The sequence below is a fragment of the Amblyomma americanum genome, chromosome 2 (assembly GCF_052857255.1).
Source record: "Amblyomma americanum isolate KBUSLIRL-KWMA chromosome 2, ASM5285725v1, whole genome shotgun sequence".
NCBI lineage: Eukaryota > Metazoa > Arthropoda > Arachnida > Ixodida > Ixodidae > Amblyomma > Amblyomma americanum.
Genome location: NC_135498.1, coordinates 111,672,454 through 111,691,722, shown reverse-complemented (window position 1 = coordinate 111,691,722; position 19,269 = coordinate 111,672,454). Strand labels below are relative to the sequence as shown.

General features: G+C 45.1%; 1 protein-coding gene and 1 pseudogene across 1 annotated transcript in view; one reads left to right on the top strand and one right to left on the bottom strand.

Annotated features, from left to right (window-relative positions):
- The window catches only part of LOC144119994 (uncharacterized), a 31,115-nt pseudogene that overhangs the window by 6,742 nt on the left and 5,104 nt on the right, over positions 1-19,269 (bottom strand).
- The window catches only part of LOC144121757 (uncharacterized), a 45,688-nt gene continuing 42,693 nt past the window's right edge, over positions 16,275-19,269 (top strand). Inside the window, exon 1 of the mRNA XM_077655126.1 lies at positions 16,275-16,323. The gene's annotated coding sequence lies outside the window, so the exon portion shown is untranslated. The remainder of the gene's footprint in view (positions 16,324-19,269) is intronic.

Here is a 19,269-nt window from a genome sequence, read left to right as displayed (position 1 = left end):
TATAGGGTGCTTCGTGGGGTGTACACGATCTAATGACTCGCTGCTGTCGCCGCCTCCGTGTTTGCGCAGTCTCAACGCAAAGGGGAGTAGAAGACGGGAGGGAGGGCGTTAATGAAAGTCGCCCTCATTGGGTACCCCAGAGCAGCGAGGGCCGGTCATCACAGCCGGTGAAATCACCGCACCCTCCAGATGGCGCGCCCGTTCTTGTGGCTTTAAAGCGTGGCGTACGCCCACTTACGGCCTTCTCCGGGAGTTTACTCTCCACTCGCGAGGCGTTCCATTAGATGAGCCAACAGCCACCCGCTCAGTTTTCACGCCATCCCCCCGGAGACTTCCTCCGCCAATCTTTGCTTTTATAGGTACATTTTTCTTAAAGCCCTTCCCGGAGAACATACTGGCGTGTTCTGCCTCTGCCACAAATATTTGAGCACGCGCCTTCCTCGAATGACCAATCAGGTAGCGAAACCTAACCTGACGTACGAAATCGACACGGGCCTTTGGGAAATGAATCTTCCTTGAGCCAAAATATCCTTCAGGTCAGACGCTGGAGATACGCGGACTAAGGAAGTCCAGTCCATGATGTTTGGCTTGCCGTCTCTCTTCGGGAGCAAAGTTTCAGCTTTATCGACACCAACAGTTAACAAAAAATTGCGAAATTTTCGTAGCGCGCAGTTCGTGAAGAATGAACCGGGGATGAGTGCCGCAGATCAAGATGGCTAAAGACAAAGTCGATGGCCAATCTCGAACGCAATTTCCGTCAAAGGAGCCTTGTGAAGTTCGCATCTTCTCAGAATTTTTTTTTTTCTGCGTAATCGCTTCGTACGCATTGTCCAACAGGCTTTATCATTTCTTACGGCGCTCCCGTCTCTACTGCCCAAACTGCTATCCTCTGGTACTAATCAGTTCATTCATCCATAATCATCATCATTATCATCATTTATTGATCCCTTAAAGGCCCTTCACAGGGTATTACATGGGGGGGGGGGGGGGGGCGACGTACGTAGGACATTACAAGAACAAAGTCAAAGAGGTTGAAAAAAAAAGAACAAATCTAGTAAAACATATATATATATATATATATATATATATATAAACATACAATGAGGGCAATTAGGACAACGAATACAATCAGTGACATCAAATGAGAACACAATTAAAACAGTTACAAAAAAATCAATCAAGTAGAGAAGGGGATTTAAAAACGAGTTGCTCAAGCACATCAAACTATGGGCGAGAAAAGAAATATAGACAAATTTAATGTTCATAGACAGACAGTAACCGGTCTTCGAATTTGACAGGGTCACTTTCCATGACAGTAGAATCCGGCAATTCATTCCATTCGTGTATTGCGATTGGTAGAAATGACTTATTAAAAGCAGATGTTGATCCATGCAGGCGCTGTATACTTAAGCTATTGAATAAGCGTCCAGATGAACGTGCTGGTGGATGAAGAAAAGATTGGCGCAGATGCGTGAAATGATAAAATATCTTGTGAAAGAGGCATAGTCGTGATATCATGTGGCGAAAGACCAATGAGGGGAGATCCAGTGATGATTTTATACTGCTGATACTGATTTTGTAGTCGTATTTTGAAGATATAAAGCGAGCGGCGCTGTTCTGCACAGATTCTCAAGAGTTGATGAGATAAGTCTGATGTGGACACCAGATTGCGCATGCGTATTCGAGTTTGGATCGTACGAAGGTTTCATATCCGAGTTTACGGACGGCCGGGGGCGACAACGATAATTTTCTTCGAATAAAGCCCAGTGTTTTGGAGCACTACGCGACCAGTCAAGCTGCGTTTTTCAGCCTTACTCTTGATGCACTTGATGCCGTTTAACGCTTGGACTTCCACAAGGGCAACGGTATCATCGAGAAGTGCATAGTTGGCACACATATCCATCACCATGCGCCTGTTTTTAGAATCCAAGCTTCAGGTTGTTACGACTGACGCAGTGTTTGGCGTCACCTTGTACACGAACAACTGCAGAACGAAAAATTAGGTAGTAATTCGTAATTGGATGTAATATCAATTAAACTATGATTTCCGTATATTTATCAACATGCTCATGCTCATAATGATGGTTTCCCAAACACGCTTATGGCTTTCCCAGCCTTCTTCCGTTTTGACCTGGTGATTGCCTACATGCTTACGTGTTAGTTTCAAGCGAATTAACTGCACGCCCAGGCGCATGATTTGACTAGTTGAGATCAGACCTGTCTTGCCTGCCTTCCTTTATCCCTATCAGCAAAGATTCCTTCCCACTTTTGTCATGGTTTAAAAAAAACATTTCAGAATTTATAAGGATGCAACAAGATGTTTAATGCGAAAGCATTACTAGTCCCATTACGAGAAAAGTCGGCAGCGTGTGTGCACTCCTAGATGGTACAGAAAATCTCCACAATGGCAAGAAAAATAGTGTGACGTCGTGAAGCGGCCGCATGTCGCACACAGCAAGCCGAGCACCACCACTTCGGACAATCAAATACATATCGTTCGTCTATACATAATCCCCGCCTATGGCTTCCTGCTTGAGTCTATATGTACTCCCCACCGCAGCGGTGGCCTAGTACAATAAAGAAAAAAAGCGGTGGTCTAGTGGTTTGAGCCTCGCATGCAGTAGGTGCGGGATTCGATCCCGAGAGCCGCCGGGCACCCACCTGTGATACAATCGGTAGAAGCTTTCCCCTGGCCTGGTGCTCGGCTTCATTAGGGTGAAATGATTAGGAAATGGTTATTTGACTCCACCTTGATAAGACAAAAACACCTTGTGCCATGGCGCTCTTTATTAACATATGCCCTTGCACCACAAAAATTCACTATAATTATACAGGGCGTTTCCCCTAAGACCACACAATTTTCAAAAATGGGCTTTTCGAGTTAGAAGAACGATTTTTTTCGGCATAGCGTTGTCAGCGGTGTAGTGCATCAGAAAACCGCTAGGACGTGCCAACTAACGGTATGGTTAACTAACATTGGATAGTTACTTTTAAACTATTACTTTTAGGCTTCTTAATTCCTGAGAGGCATGTGGCCCACCGTAAGTAATATCCATATCAGTTTTTATCATATCGAAAACGCGGTTACAATCGGCGCTGGGGCCCAACAAATAATGCCTACATCGCACCAAAATACACGTCAAAATACACTGGAAGCCTTCGAGAAGCTTCCAGGCAAAGCAACCTCTTAAGTGCACGTGAATCGTCGAAATAGCCGAAATTTGCTGGGCCTCGGAACCGAGGGTAGCCGCTTTTTCAAAATTCTGAAGACTGATATGGATGTTAATTACGGAGGACTACATAGCTCTAAAAAATTAGAGCCCCTAACTGTAATAGTTACAAAGTAAACTATTAAATATTAGTTAACCAGCCTGCTAGTTAGCATATCTTAGCTATATTCTGATGTATCACAGCGCTGACAGTGATATGCGGAAAAAACGTTCGTCTAACTCAAAGCGCCTATTTTTAAAAGTCGTGTAAAGCCTTAGGTGAAACAGCCTGCAAACAGTACTCACTTCCCGACCTCGATGTGGCGCCATTTTTCCCGACAACATTTGTGCCGAAGTGGTCATGCAACCGTTTGTGGTACAGCGTTACGAGTGACGTCACACGATTTCTCGTTGCATATAGCTTACATCTGCTAGTCAAGTTCGAGGCCAACTTGCGACAGGGATTCCAACCAACGACATATGCACCTTGAAATGCATCATCATCATCATCAGCCTTACTACACCCACCGCAGGGCAAAGGCCTCTCTCATGTCTCTCCAGTTAACCTTGTCCTTTGCCAGCTGCATCCACCCTTTGCCTGTAAACTTCTTAATCTCATCCGCCCAACTAACATTCTGCCCCCCCCCCCCCCCCCCTGGTACGCTTGCCTTCTCTTCGAATCCACTCCGTTACCCTTAAGGACCAGCGGTTATCTTGCCTTTGCAATACATGCCCTTCCAAGCCCATTTCTTCCTCTTGATTTCGACTAGGATATCATTAACCCGTGTTTGTTCTCTCACCGACTCTGCCCGCTTCCGGTCTCTTAACGTTACACCTAGCATTTTTCTTTCCATAGCTCGCTGAGTGGTCCTTAACTTAAGCGGAACTCTTCTCGTTAGCCTCCTCGTTTCTGCCCCGTAGGTGAGTACCGGTAAGATACAGCTGTTGTACACTTTTCTCTTGAGGGAAATTGGTAAACTGCCACTCATGATCTGAGAGAACCTGCCATATGCGCTCCACCCCATTCTTATCCTTCTAGTTATCTCCCTCTTATGATCCGGATCTGCGGTCACTACGTGCCCTAAGTATACTACTTTACAACTTCCAGGCTTTCGCTGCCAATTTTGAACTGCTGTTCCCTTGCTAGACTGTTGAACATTACCTTGGTTTTCTGCATGTTAATTTTTAGACCCAGCGTTCTGCTCTGCCTGTCTAACTCATTGATCATGATTTGCAGTTTACCTCCTGAGTCACTCAGCAAGGCAATGTCATCAGCCAATCGCAGATTATTTAGGTATTCTCCATTTACTCTTATTCCCAACTGTTCCCAATTCATGCCTCGGAATACCTCCTGCAAACAGGCGGTGAACAGCATTGGCGAGATCGTGTCTCCTTGCCAGACGCCCTTCCTTATTGAAATTTTATTACTGACTTTATGGAGGACTATAGTATCGGTGCAGTTGCTATATATATCTTCCAGTATTTTGACCTAAGGCTCCTCTACTCCCTGATTACGCAATGCCTGTATGACTGCTGAGGTTTCCACTGAGTCGAATGATTTCTCCTAATCAATGAAGGCTATATAGAGAGGTTGGTAATATTCTGCGCATTTCTCTATCACCTGACTGATAGTGTGAATATGATCTATTGTGGAATATCCTTTACGAAAGCCTGTCTGATCATTTGGTTGATTAAAGTCTAAGGTTGTCCTGAACCTATTAGCGATTACCTTAGTAAATACTTTGTAGGCAACGGATGGTAAGCTGATCGGTCTGTAATTTTTAAGTCCTTGGTGTCTCCCATCTTATGAATTAAGATAATGTTTGCATTCTTACAAGTTTCTGGTACAGTCGAGGTCATAAGGCATTGCGTATACAGAGTGGCTAGCTTTTCAAGCATGATGTCCCCTCCATCCTTCAACAGATCTGCTGTTACCTGATCCTCCCAGGTGCTTTTCCCCTTTCCATTGCTCCTAAAGTTTTCCTTACTTCATCCTTCGTTACTGGCAGGATGACGCATTGCTGTGCACTACTGTCTCTATCATTAACATTCTGACTACACTGGCTTCTGTATAGAGTTCTGTAGAACTCTTCGGCTGCTTTAACAATCTTATCCATATTGCTAATGACATTGCCCTCCTTGTCTCTTAATGCATACATCTGGCTTTTACCTATACCTAGTTTCCTCTTCACCGCTTTTAGGCTACCTCTGTACTTCAGAGCATGCTCGATTCTCTAACTAATAAACTTCCTTATTTCGGCTACCTTGTGCTTATTTATTAACATCGATAACCCTGCTAGTTCTATTGTGTCTGTAGGATTAGACGCGCTCATGGTTTGACGTTTCTTAATCAGATCTTTCGTCTCCTGAGTTAACTGGCCGGTATCCTGTCGAACTGTCCTGCCGCCCCCTTCTACTGCGCATTCTGTAATGATAGCTGTAAGGTTATCGTTCATTGTATCAACATTAAGATCGTCTTCCTAAGTTAAAGCCGAATATCTGTTTTGCAGTGAGATCCTGAATTCCTGTGCTATCCCTCTTGCCACTAACTCGTTAGTGGACCTCCTCTTCACTATCTTCTTCGGTTCCCTCTTCAAGTCTAAGCTGATTCAAAACCTTACCATTCTGTGGTCGCTACAGCGCACTTTTCTCAGGACGGCCACGTCCTGAACGACGACAGGTTGAGCGCATAGTATGAAGTCGATTTCATTTTTAGTCTCACTATTGGGGCTCTTCCAGGTCCACTTCCGGTTTTCTCGTTTGCGGAGAAGGTATTCATGATCCGTAAATTATTTCTATCTGCGAATTCGACTAATAACTCTCACTGCAATTTCTAGAACCTATCTCAAAGTCACCTACCGCGTGGTCGTCAGCCTGTTTCTTGCCCACCTTCGAATTGAAGTCGCCCATCAGTACAGTACTGTGATCTTACTTTATTCATTGCCGATTGTACGTCCTCATAGAAACTTCCAACGGTCTGGTCATCATGGCTAGATGTGGGCGCGTAGGCCTGCACTTCTTTCAGCTTGTACCTCCTATTAAGCCTAATTACTATAGCTGCTACCCTCTCGTTAATACTATAGAACTCTACGTTGCCAGCTATATCCTCATTAATGAGAAATCCTACACCTAGTTCTCGTCTATCCTCTAATCCGCGATAGCACAGTATGTGTCCGTCTTTTAGTACTGTATACGCCTCACCTGTCCTCCTAACTTCGGTAAGCCCTGTCACATCCCATTTAATTCCCGCTAGTTTCTCGAACAGCACTGCTCGGCTAGTCTCACTAGTTAAAGTTCTAGCGTTAAACGTTGCCAGGTTCAGATTCCAATGGCAGCCTGTCCGGAGCCAGAGATTATTAACACCCTCCGCTGCATCACATGTCTGACCGCCGCCGTGGTAATTTGCTCCGCAGCCGCTGGGGACTGAGGGCCGATGGTTAATTGGTTTGTTCATAGGTTTTTGGTCAAGTACTACGCCAGGATGGCCAAATCCTGTTCTGGTGAGAGAGTGCGTTGTCGGTTGTGGTCAACGAGATCAGGCTGCACCCCAGGTCTGGCTATGCAATTCCATCGATACACGGTTTTTTTTAACCCGGTGGAGAATTGCGCGGCGCCAGAATTTGAACCCCGGTCCTCTTGCACGCGAGGCGGACACTCTACATCTACGCCACTGCTGCCTTGCCGTTTGTGGTACGGCGTTCCGAGTGACGTCACACGATTTCTCGTTGCATATAGCTTACATCTGCTAGTCAAGTTCGAGGCCAACTTGCGACAGGGATTCGAACCAACGACATATGCACCTTGAAATCCGTGCATGTCCAGATTCTTTACGCCTCCCCTCAAGGCGGGGTCGAGGTGCGCAGCGGGATACGAGACAGTTTTTGCGCCATTTCCTTTCCTCAAAAATCAATTTTCGTATCAAAATTGTGATACAAACGTCGAGCAGAGTTCCGGATAGTGTCATAGGCGCACGTGTGCGTGGGTGGGTGTAAATGCAATCAGGAACCGTAATGGCTTTCGCGTTCCCACGCGTAAGCAGTTGTAATTGTCTGAAGTTACTCTTTGTGCCGACGTTGTTTTAATCTTAATGTCCAAACCCAATCGCTGGTTGATATGACTTAAAGTGCGCTATAAAAAAGGCACTCCGCATTACTCCCCCATGGTGTAAAAGAGGCAATGGCAGCTATGTCATACGTATGCACACGGCCCCAAGCCAACGCTAGCCACTTGATCACAGATAGAATAACTGCAGATTGGGCTAGTTGGTGTTGATGCATAAAGCTTCTAAAGCGGTTTTTACCATGTACTAGCACCAGGAGTCATGCTGACATTGAGCATGTGCGCTGTTTTTCGTGTGCGTATATATGACGTGCTTCTTCGTAATAAAAAATCAGTTGTAAGTTCAGCGCTGGTTTGTGTGTTTCGTCTCGTACTTGGTCTGTGTGTGTTCGCGCTGTTGAACCACCACTATGATCCCAGATAGCACGTTGTCTAAAGTTCCCCAACTACCCAGGTAATAATAGTAGCGGTTTTTTTATGGGTTAAAATGAAAAATGATTGGGCGCGCGCACTGTTACTACCTCACCACTGCCGTAAGTGGGAAAGCCGCCTGCTGTACAAGAATGCCAGCTTTCTTGGAACAGCAAGGGGCATTGAAGAACGCGAACTTCTCCAAGGCAACTGCGTTACGATGCATGGCGATGGTTTCATGAACGCACCTTTCATCTTCTTGATAAAAAAACACTTTGGGTTTCTAGATACTTTGGTTTTCGTCTACTTCTCTACTGTCATTGTTGGGTGATTGCTGTTGCTCTGCATGTGCACGGCCTTTTAGCCTTGTTGGGTGATGGTGGGGGACGTACCTGCTTCAGTAAAGAGCGCCCAATCGTTGTGTGTGCCTTCCTCTCAGATCTTTCGTCTGTGTGACTGGTTGCCTCTTCAAGTAATGTCGCTCTCGGGTGGTGCGGACGATAAGGCGAGGCGCATATCGAATCCCACGTGCAGGCAACGAGCTCCCCAGCGGTGGATGATGTCAATTGCGGTAGATGGCAGCTCTGGCTGTAACATCTTTTATTTTTCAGGTTTATCTGCTCTATGGCGTCATTAGGCAGCACGTGAATTCACAGATAGTTTTTTATCACTATACAATGCGACGGCTGTTTCATTTTTCACACCAAAGGAAGCACCCTAAAGCGCCTATAGTTGTAAAATACTTGATACAATATAAATCGCCTATATCAGTGGCATCGGAAGCTGTCATTGTGAAAGCAATCTAAATAGAGTGCGGATTCACTCCAGGCTTGCAATTTCTCGAAACGAAAACACTTATAGTCGTGCTCAAAGTGTAATTGGGCTGAGGAGAATTCATGCCTACCACACGTGTTAAGCAGTCGTCCACATCCGGCCTGTTTTCGTGTTTACATGTTGCGCTGAGGACCACTTTCCTGAGACAGCCAGCAGGTAATGCAGACATCTCTCTCTCTCTCTCTCACAAAGCAGTTAGAACGAAAAATGACGAGTTATACTCAATTCCCCGCCGAATCCTCATAGCATCATCCCGTGAAGGCCCCTGAAAATCCTTCAAATGCTGCTTCTCGGTACACTGAAAGAATAGTTTGCGGACAGGAACAGCCGTCCAGCTCTAACCGGCACTCAAGCTTATTTAATGCAGTGGCAATTCGTGAATAGCAAAGATGTTACGTTTTTCATTCAATATTGTTCTCTTAACTTGCTCTAATAAATTTTTTTACAGAAGGCATCGGTTCCTTAACAACTTAGCTCGCATAATAAAAACTGGTAGAAATATAACGGTCAGGCTCCACTAAGGGGTTAACTTTATCTCTAGAGGGCACATGCGTGATGATTCCTGAGTTATCATGGCTTGTGGGCACACTTTACTTTCGCACCGTGCACCCCACAGGGATAACTGTATTTGGCCTGTTTGGCGAAAAAGCCGCGTCGTCATTGCCGTCGCTATCGATGTTCGCGCAGACTATCCCCCCTCCCCCCCCCCCCCCCCCCCACACACACACACAGTCTCTCACTTCGTGCCCCTACCTGATCACTGCTCACTGAATCTGGATATTGCACTTGGCTCCAAAATGAATTATTTAGAACACACGTGTGCGCTAATACGGGTGTAGCCGCACAAACGCAACACAGACCTACCCCCCTACAGCGCGTCACTAGATACTCCGACCGACATCAGGTACTTTGCCTTAGCTCAGCTGACACCAAAAAACGCATTGCAAGAACAGCAAACTTCCGGTTATTTTTTCCTTCCAAACTAACAACCAAGGCATCAGAGAAACAATTCTAGATAAAAATGCACACTAGCGAGGAAGTAATACTTCAGTTACACCTTGACGATTTCTTTATCACGGTTTGTTTATCAGATTTTCTCTCTGGTGAGTATTAGTGGCTGTGCACTTTATGAAGGCTTCCTCCACAACTTGGCTACGCAGTTAATGCTTAACTGCTCACACCACAACCAAATTAAAGACTTTAGCCGTTCATTTGATCTATTCTCGGCTACATTCGCATTCAAAAAACCGGCCTGTTCTTTTGGTTCACTGAGCAATAACGACGCTCTAATTTTGTTTTTTCTCGCACTAGTCAATATATTGGAGGGCGACGGATAGTATGTTGATGAGTCTAATTTTGTCGTTCTTTTACGTCATCCTTCTTGTGAAATAACATTGGCGTTTTTAATTATTCATTATTCACGTGTCTGAATGTTCCGGTAAACTTGCGCCATCAGGCATTGGATATGTTAATAAGGTGGATTGCTGATCTAATTGGTACATCACTAATTATAAACTGCAACAGAGAAGAAACAACGACAACGAAAGAACACACAGGCAAGGACGATGCCGCATTAATATTCAGCATCGGATACCGACGTTTGCGAGTTTTTTAGAAAAGTTGGTATTTATTAACGTAGACGGCAGGCCATTATCATGGCTCAAACAGCTAGTAGGGATTAAATGAGACAAACTTGATCATCGTCACAGCTATAAATACAAGTTAACAACGTTCACTTTCTCAGAGCAATAAAACATGCAGCTGTGATTAATAAAAAATAAACACAATTAATAAACGCGAACAGTTCTCTAGTTGGTCCACAAAATTGTCAGCCTCAAAAACAATGTACAGAAACAAGGTCCACCCTCGATATTGTGCGAGGGAAATTACTATATAGAGAAGCATTTGTGTTAGAGCAAATCATTTTTAGAGAGCACTTATGGTTATGTAATGCTCCTAGAGGAGAGGGGTTTAAGATGTTTTGGGAGAGCGTTTTTCAGCTCACTATTTAGACAGTACTGTAAAAATAGACGTCTAATGCTGAGGGCCTCTAGTTGTGGGATGTTATGAAGTTTCATCAGCAATGTCCGAAAATCCTACCTCCTATATTTTGAAAAGATAAATTTGGTAGCTTTTCATGGATTATGCTCTAGCTATTGCATCACTTGTTTATTGTGTCGATCCCATCCAACTGCTGCGTACGGATGTGTTGAACGGATACATGGATAGTATTTGTTCAACACTAAGTCTTGAACACTCTTTACCTCAAACGGTTTTTCTTGCTTATGTGAGGAGCCCTTCATGCATCCTTAACTCAAGATACCGCTGAAGGAAGGCTTCTAAGGTTACAATGCGCTTAGCCGTTCCTTGGGTAAGAAGGCATTCAAAGCGAGAGGGGCCGCTTGTACGCGTCTGGTGTCGAGAATATGTGCCTAATAATTTAAATACATTTGTGCGAATCTGAAACTAAAAACAAGCAAACATTTAGAGCTCTGCATTTAATTTGAGGCGTACACCTACGAGCTCCTGTTTAGCATTTTACGCTTATTGTTTAACGTTCTAGATAGCTTCGCAGAAATACTAAGTGCAACGGTAACTTAGTGCAACGGGCTGCGGTAGAGTTCATCAGTAAAGAACCTCCACATGACTGGACGGTTTTCACCGACTCTCAAGCAGCCTTTCAAGCCCTGCAAGCTGCGCTGCGCCGCGGGTCGCAGGAACAACTTTTTGCAGAGATCTGTCTACTGTACCACGGCACCATATCCAAAGGTCATGACATCATTTTTCAATGGCTGCCAGGACACTGTGGTATTAACGGTAATCACCAGGCCGATGCGGCTGCGCGTTCTGCTCACAACGACGGACTTCCAGTGAAGATCCCAATATCAAGACCTGACGCTGCGTGTGCGCTTCGCCCTTTGGCGCTGGAGCTCACACTTTCAGCCTGAAACACGGGAGAGTTTTGCAACCTCCGTCTCAAGGCACTGGACCCTGGACTGCGCCTTCGTCTTCCACGTAACTTGTCAAGTCGCGAAGCAACATTGTTATGCCGTTTATGGATCGGTGTTGCTTTTACCAACCACTAGGCTTTCCGGATGTGGATTGCCGACAGTCCTGCCTGTGAAAGCTGTGGTTGTGAGGAGACCATCGCTCATCTTCTCTGTGAGTGCCCTGCATTTGCGAGTTCAAGACACACACTGTGTTGTTCCCTGGACCACCTCGATCCTCGCCCATTAACAGAGCAAAAGATCCTCGGTCTGTGGCCACAGCTGTCGACTGCCCTCAAGGCATACAAGGCACTCTGCCTACTTGAGTGTGACTGGATTGAGTGACAAATTGTGACAGCGTTGTGCGAGTGTGTGTATTATGACTTTTTCCCCTTCTCTCTTCCTCCTTTTAGCCCCCTAATCCCTCTTCCCCAGTACAGGGAAACCAACCGGAACTCCTTTCTGGTTAACATCCCTGCCTGTCCCTCCTCCTCTTTATCTATCTATCTATCTAAGTGCAACGGGAGCAGAGAGTGCTCGCTCTGTACTCGCAATATCTTTCCGAGCTATATTTTTAGCTTCGGTTGATAATTTTTGGAAAGTTGATTTTTGAGAACGCTTAACAGCGCTAACAGGCGTAACGAAAAATAAGAAGACAGACACATGCGCTGACTACAAGCGAAATGATTTATTGCCACAGGGAAGGCAGCAAAATAAAAGAAACAAGGCTAGCAGAAACACAAAGGATCAAACATATCAGGGAATTTCAACAATCGAGATGTATCAAATGCAGTCATTGATTAATATAAGCAAGCTATAGTGGGACTAAAGCTACCGAAGGGTGACTGACACATGTGTCATCGTAGTTACGTATGCTAAATGCGTCGCAAATCAGCCGTCAGGTTTCATCTTTGTACCTTGCGATGATGGTGGTCATATCAAGAAATGCTTCGCAGTATTTGCAGTTCGTACATGGTATACCACGATGTTATTTTTGTGTGATTGGTCGTCTTTATCTTTCACATGCGTGCATGGATGCTCATCGACACGGCGGCCTGTGTCATCAATATAGAATCGGCCACATCACAAAGGAATCTTGTACACAACACCACCGCAACAGCTAACAAAATTTGTTCGATTTTTTTTTTCACGGGCGTTATTTATTTTTCTCTTGATTAACTCGCTTGGTCATCGCTCCCAATTTATTCCTGGCTGAGAAAGGCAGTTTCACGCAGGCTCTGCTCACATTACTCTTTAAACTGTATGATCCCTCTTGTACACTACGTACGGAATACACGCGGTGGTCTTCCTTGCTGGTTGATCAGCACCGGCGCGCACACTCTTCTGAATTTTTCCTTCGGCGATTAATTAGCCTGCTACGTTCTACAACAACTGTAATGGGTATCCAGAAGTGGTTAACCTTTTTACTTGCGCGTCAAAGCTCGTTATGTGTTCGATGCACACGAGATCTATACACAATGCCGTTTTCATAAATGTTTTGGCGATTCCGCGCTCCACTGAATGAAATCGCAGAATGAAATCACACAAGGTTCTTCCGGGAACGCTGTGAATAAACCCAGCACACATGTTCATTGGACAGCACAAGTTCTTTATCTAAAAACCTTCATCTGTTCTTAGCAAGAAACTCGTTGGACTGTTGCAAGTCGGTAAGTTTCATGAGGAACACAAAAAATCTGAGCAGTAGTTTGCTGGGCGTGACCTGTGCGATAAAAAAAATTAAAAATTCAATGACGTAACGCACGACTTTAACTATGGTCGCGTCTTCAACCTTGGCTTGAAGGCAACGCTCGTATACAAGCGAGAAGTAGGTCACTTATAATGGGAGCGAGGCTGGATCCAGTACACACCACTTGATAGGCGAGTGTGTCCGCAAACACATTCACAACATCTACAAACTGTCTGCATCGCACGTAGAAGCCCAGCGCGGTGAGCAGTAACAGCGGAAGCGGCTCTCTTCTGTTGTCAGCGCCAGCACCGATTCCTTCGAGAGTGGAAATCGGAATGAAAATTATTGGTCGCTGTGTTGCTATTCCGTCAGATCGCCCTTGTCGCGCTTGAACATCGCTGCGGGAAACGGTTGTGTTGCACATCGTCGCTGTAAACTCATCCAAAGGGAAAACAAACCCTGCGAAGCGGGCGAATCTGCGCGTCACACATACAATCTGTAGAAAGGACAAAGCCACTTTTTTGAACTCGGTATCACCGCAGCTGCATGAGTGCGTGCGTTGTAAGGACTTTCAGTGCGAACGCACTGTTTCTATGGGTAAACCCCAACCGAGATCTTGCAATATTTGTCATTTTGTGCCGCGTATCTTGCGATGTATGTCCGTTTGTGAAAAGTGAAATAAATGAATAAAAATACGTCAAACAAACTTTACCGTGAATGGGATTCGATCCTTCGGCAGCGCGAACAGGTCAGCTTCGCTGGCCAGTCATCGATAGCAGTGCGCTCTCGCTGTTTTTTTTCTTTATAGCACGAAAATCAATGGCGCTAAGCTATCAAATGCTTTACGTACGCACATACAACTCCGCGACGCAGACACACATCCTCATGTCTTCACACACTGCACTCCACCAGCACTTGAAAATTTCGAGAGACATGCACATGCGTCAAGAACCGGCAACCATGCAGGCGGCCGATCCTGAGCTGCATAAATTCTCCGCACCATGCCACACTGTTCCCAGCTTCTGCGTGTCTATCCATCATGCGGCTCTTCCACAAATTAAAAAGTCCGATCAGCATTAACAAATCGCACGGAATCCCGACGACTTTCTGGACAGGCAAGAACCTGATACTGTAAGGCGAGACCTCAATGTCATTTTTGATTGTCCTTTGTAGCATGTCAGGAAAAACACTGCATCACGGTACACACAAAGCAATGATCGATCGCCTGTGGTTGGCCGCACAGGAGACAGTTCAACGGCCGTGGCACAAAAGCCCCTTGACGCGAAGCCAGGCCTTGACGGATGGAGTCCGAGGGTGGAGTTTAAAAAAGAAGCGATTTTCAGCAGGTTGAATATTCATTCGCTGAAGTTACTTCAGTACACTATAATCCACAGAATCAAGTTAAGGGTGCCGATACACGAGCACTGGGAAAAGAGATTCTGTTAGTGCTTTTGTCATCTGGCTCCTGGACAGGTCAAATAAATATTGCCGCGAGAAGCGAGCAGTTTGTAAATCAAGGGTATCAGCAACATCCTTCAGGAAACCCCACAAAGCCCCTTCTCGGCCATTACCAGCTGAAGCAAAGATATAAGGCAGGCGACCACTCAGCCGCCTTCTAAGCAAATGTGTGGCTTGCAGCTTTGAAGAAGAAAAACCGGGAAACAAACCGGTGAACAAACTAGTGAACAGCGCTAACTCCTCCAGACTCGAGAGAAAGAAAAAAATTGCCTCAGCGCATAGGTTCCCAATGAGAGCGCAAAACAAAGGTCGCGAATATAGTCTGAGTAGCGCTTGTGCAGGGATGTATTGCTTAAGGGCATTAGACTATGCTACAAACACTCCCATATAAGGTGGATCGTAAATCATGAGCTTACCAAATTAATTTCACTAATCTCGTCTGTACGGAAGGGTTGGCCATTATCACCTCTGTTATTTGCTTTAACCTCGAACCCTTGTGTCTTGGTAGCATCGGATCACAAGCCATTCGAGGATTCTCACGGATCAGTCGGAAATTATAATTTTAGTCTCTGTTGATGACGTCGCCCTTTGTGTTCGGATAAACAAGAGCGTGCTTGAAGCTTTGCATTTAGCAGCGAAGTTCTGTGACGTCTCAGGCGAAGATCTAAACTTGCAAAAATCTAAAGGATTTTGGTTGGGTTACTGGGGTACGAAATCTAATAGTTTCAGTGGGATTAGCTGGGGACTCTCAGTATCTTGGAGTTCCCCCGCATCAGGTCAGGAAGAATGTGCCTTATTGGGAGTCACAAATTATCTCTTCGAGGTGGCAAACGACTGCGTGGATAGGTCGGGAGCCCTCGATTTTTGCTCGCCCACAAGTTTGCAACATCTTCTTGGTTGCAAACCTTGTCTCTACATTGCAAATGATGCATTGTGCCAGGAAGAGGGTGCAAATTTTTTCTTTTGAAATTTCTCTAAAAAAACATTTTTTTACATTCTAAGCCTTTGTGTTTCTCTATTGCAGTAATCACGCAATTTTTTTGCGTAGCTTGAGTATACGATAACTACAGCATATTAAAATACTATCAGTACTTCTAATGCCTGACACCCAAATTAAATTAAGCGTCACAAGCGCTTCCGGTGGCGTACCCAAGGGGCGTGGGTTCGAAGGCTTAAAATTATCTTTGGGCGTTTTGTTTTCAGCAATTATCAGGTTATATGAACCAACAGGCAGACAAAAAATTTGCGGACACAGCGAAGCGAAGGTGCAGTCGCTAAATGCATACGTGCATTAAAAAAAAACTAATCGGAATTGCCGTTCGCGCGAAACTGCAGCCTGCGACTGACGAATAGGCCAAACGAGTAGCCCATCCAGCAAATTTTCAGACACTTTCCCTACGCGCAAGCAACGGCGCTTACAGGCGCAGCCAGCCAAAGTTCCAGGAAACTTACCGCATCGCAGCAACCGCTGCGCCCCAACAGCGCGCGAGTTGAAAAGTGCAAATGCAGCGTAATCCACGCCGCGCGTACGTTAGTGCATGCAGTGCTTGCAGTTGAGCGTCGCGGCGTTATCTGAGCGGATAAGTGGCGCCCAGCTGCGGAATCAGGCTCAGTGTGGGAGGCACAGCAGACTGGGATGTACGCAGCTTTGCATTGCGTCCCTGCGCCAACTGAGAGGGTAAGTGGGCGTTCTAAAGCTGCTTGTGGTGAACCTCGGTTCAATATTCAAGCGCAGATCTAACGGGTGGATGCGGGTGTTGAGGTCGGAAAAAAATGCGAAAAAGTAGATTTTTGAAAACAAAAACGGTTTTCCGAGCTGAATGTACTTCGAACTATATCTCCCCAAAATATCGGCGTTCAAAACGATCCCAATGTACGAAAAAAAATGAATACTTTGAAAATCTTGTGGCGCCAGCGTTTCGATGGAGGCGAAACGCCAGTGTGCTGTGCGATGTCAGTGCACGATAAAGATCCCCAGGCGGTGGAAATTATTCCGGAGCACTGCTTTATCCCTTTCCTTACGGCGCGGTTCAGGTGTCCGCCGATATGTGAGACAGATAATTAATTACTTAATAATTGGTTTTTTGGGGAAAGGAAATGGCGCAGTATCTGTCTCATATATCGTTGGACACCTAAACCGCGCCGTAAGGGAAGGGATAAAGGAGGGAGTGAAAGAAGAAAGGAAGAAGAGGTGCCCGTAGTGGAGGGCTCCGGAATAATTTCGACCACCTGGGGATCTTTAACGTGCACTGACATCAATCACACAGCACACGGGCGCCTTGGCGTTTTTCCTCCATAAAAACGCAGCCGCCGCGGTCGGGTTCGAAGACAGATACTGCGCCATTCCCTTTCCCCAACAACCAATTTCATTTCAGAGAATCGTGCGGCTGAAAAGGGAACCGCGAATTTATTAATGACGTTCTACTTCACGCGGTCGTAATGCCGAAACCACTCTTCGAAAGCAGCCATTTTGCAGCCACTTGAAAGCTCGTTTCGTGCCTTTTTTGTCTCTCAATACGGCATCACATCAGCGCAGCCAAAGCTCCCGGCGTTTTCCCAAGACTTAATTTCCTGTGACTCGACTTCAAGCCTCTTTATCTGCGTTGGTGATTTTACACGAATTTCTTTGGCAAATGAAATGACCTTGGTATCAATTTATTCGGTTGAAATAGAGCTGTGCGGTGATACTGCATTTACTGGTTTTTACATTATGCACTACATTTAATCAGTTGCTGTCAAAACTACCAGCTAACCCGTTTTTAACGTTCCATTCGTAATTTTTTCTATCATTGTGTTCTCTCTGGGGCAAGAGTAAAAACAAAATCATCGCATAAAGTGCATTTTGGGTGATTCTGTTCTTGAATGCTTAAAATAATTTATTAACATTTACGGGCTAGCGGCTTGTAACAAAGAGGAAAATTAAAATTACGAAAGTGCTTATAACTCGTGTTGTAATTGTGCATTCAAATTCTGATTGCCTATTTGTACTATACACAAAAAGGCGTAATTACAGAGTTACTTCAATTACAAACCCTACCAGAAATGACAAAAGTTTTAAGACCATCCGCTCTTAATTACAGTTGGCGTACAGCGCAAGGCATCGAAATGGACGAAAAAATAATCTAACGACCACAGCACAGACTAGCATCTCATGCTGAATTGCGGGAACTTAAACACGACTTGAATTTAAATGACGAAGTGCCTCAGTAAAACATAAGTTGTTATTATGCGCTGTGGTCGTCCGATTCTCTTTGTCACAGTTGATCTCTTGCGCTTTGTGCCAGCTGTAATGAAGCATCAACACATTTCGACTCATTAGAGAACCAGCCAGTTTATTTGAGAATCCGCCTATCACTCATCACTAGTTGACCATAAACATTAGGTTGAATTCATTCATTGCAGAATGAACACATTTTTCCTTTTTTTACCGTGGACAAGCAACAGCTGCAACCACCTCCTGGCCGACATCACATGCGTCAGTGACTATCTGCTTTTTTTTTTTTGGAAACCTGTCCCGGTTTTCATATCTTTGATAACGCCAGCTCCTCGTCCTCATCTTCGCCATTTAAGAAATGCCAAGATCCTCGTATCACGGCCACAGCAGTCGACTTCTCTCAAGACCTACAAGGCACTGTTTTGCTACTTGAGATACACTCGCTTCAGTGACAAATTGTGATTGTGCTCCTCGCCCCTTCTCTCTACCTTTTCAATCCCCTCTTCACTCTTCCGCAGTGTACGTAGCCTTAGAAGTGCGGGACGTCTGTTTTACTACTTACAGCATCTATTTTCCGTGAAAGGGTAAAGTCACGTTTACTGATATCGATTCATTGTCCCGCCTAATCGATAATCGATCGAAAACGTCATTAAGTGAAATGTTTCGCCGCCAGCCGCTGTCTTCACAAGCAAACTGCGACGAAGCCAGCGAATTTTTTTAGACGCTCATCTTTGAGGGTGGGTCGTACAGCCACCGTTTCTGGCTAACGATCACAGAGCCTCTAATAGTCTGGACGTCATCAACATTGTCACACGGGTTTGATTAGAGTGGCGGAAAAGAAATAACGTATCTTAAACCCGAACTTTCTTAGCAACGGATACATATTTTGCCTCCGAACGAACGCAAACAAAAGTACACAAATGCTAAAATGAAACAATCGACTTCCATTGAGAAAAAAAAGCTTCAACGTCCGTTTCAAAAAAGTTCCTTCTCGCAGCAATACCTGTTTTAGCGGGTACACTGAAATGTGTGTTGCGAAACATATATGTAATTCCCCCTGGAGCCAAGTTTTCTTTGAGAGAAAGCAGAGAGAAGAAAGCGGAGAGAGGGAAAGCGGAAGGAGATGCCGGAAGAAGATAATAGCAAAATCATTTTCAAGGCATTTACACCATTCTTTGCGCCAGAGTTGCCGACAGTTTACTACGTCTGGTTGGCTGCATACTTCGTCGAGTTTTCTATACAGCTCTCCAGAAAAAGGTTATAGTTAACGAGCTTCCTAGCTAGCGTGATTAACCTGTCTTCTGGCCCTTGCCACTACTGGTCACTAAGCCACAAAACGCATCTTTATATACTTTCCATTTCCTAGTTAAAAAGTTGCAAGCAGCCTTTGCTGTAACATCCTGTGCTCGC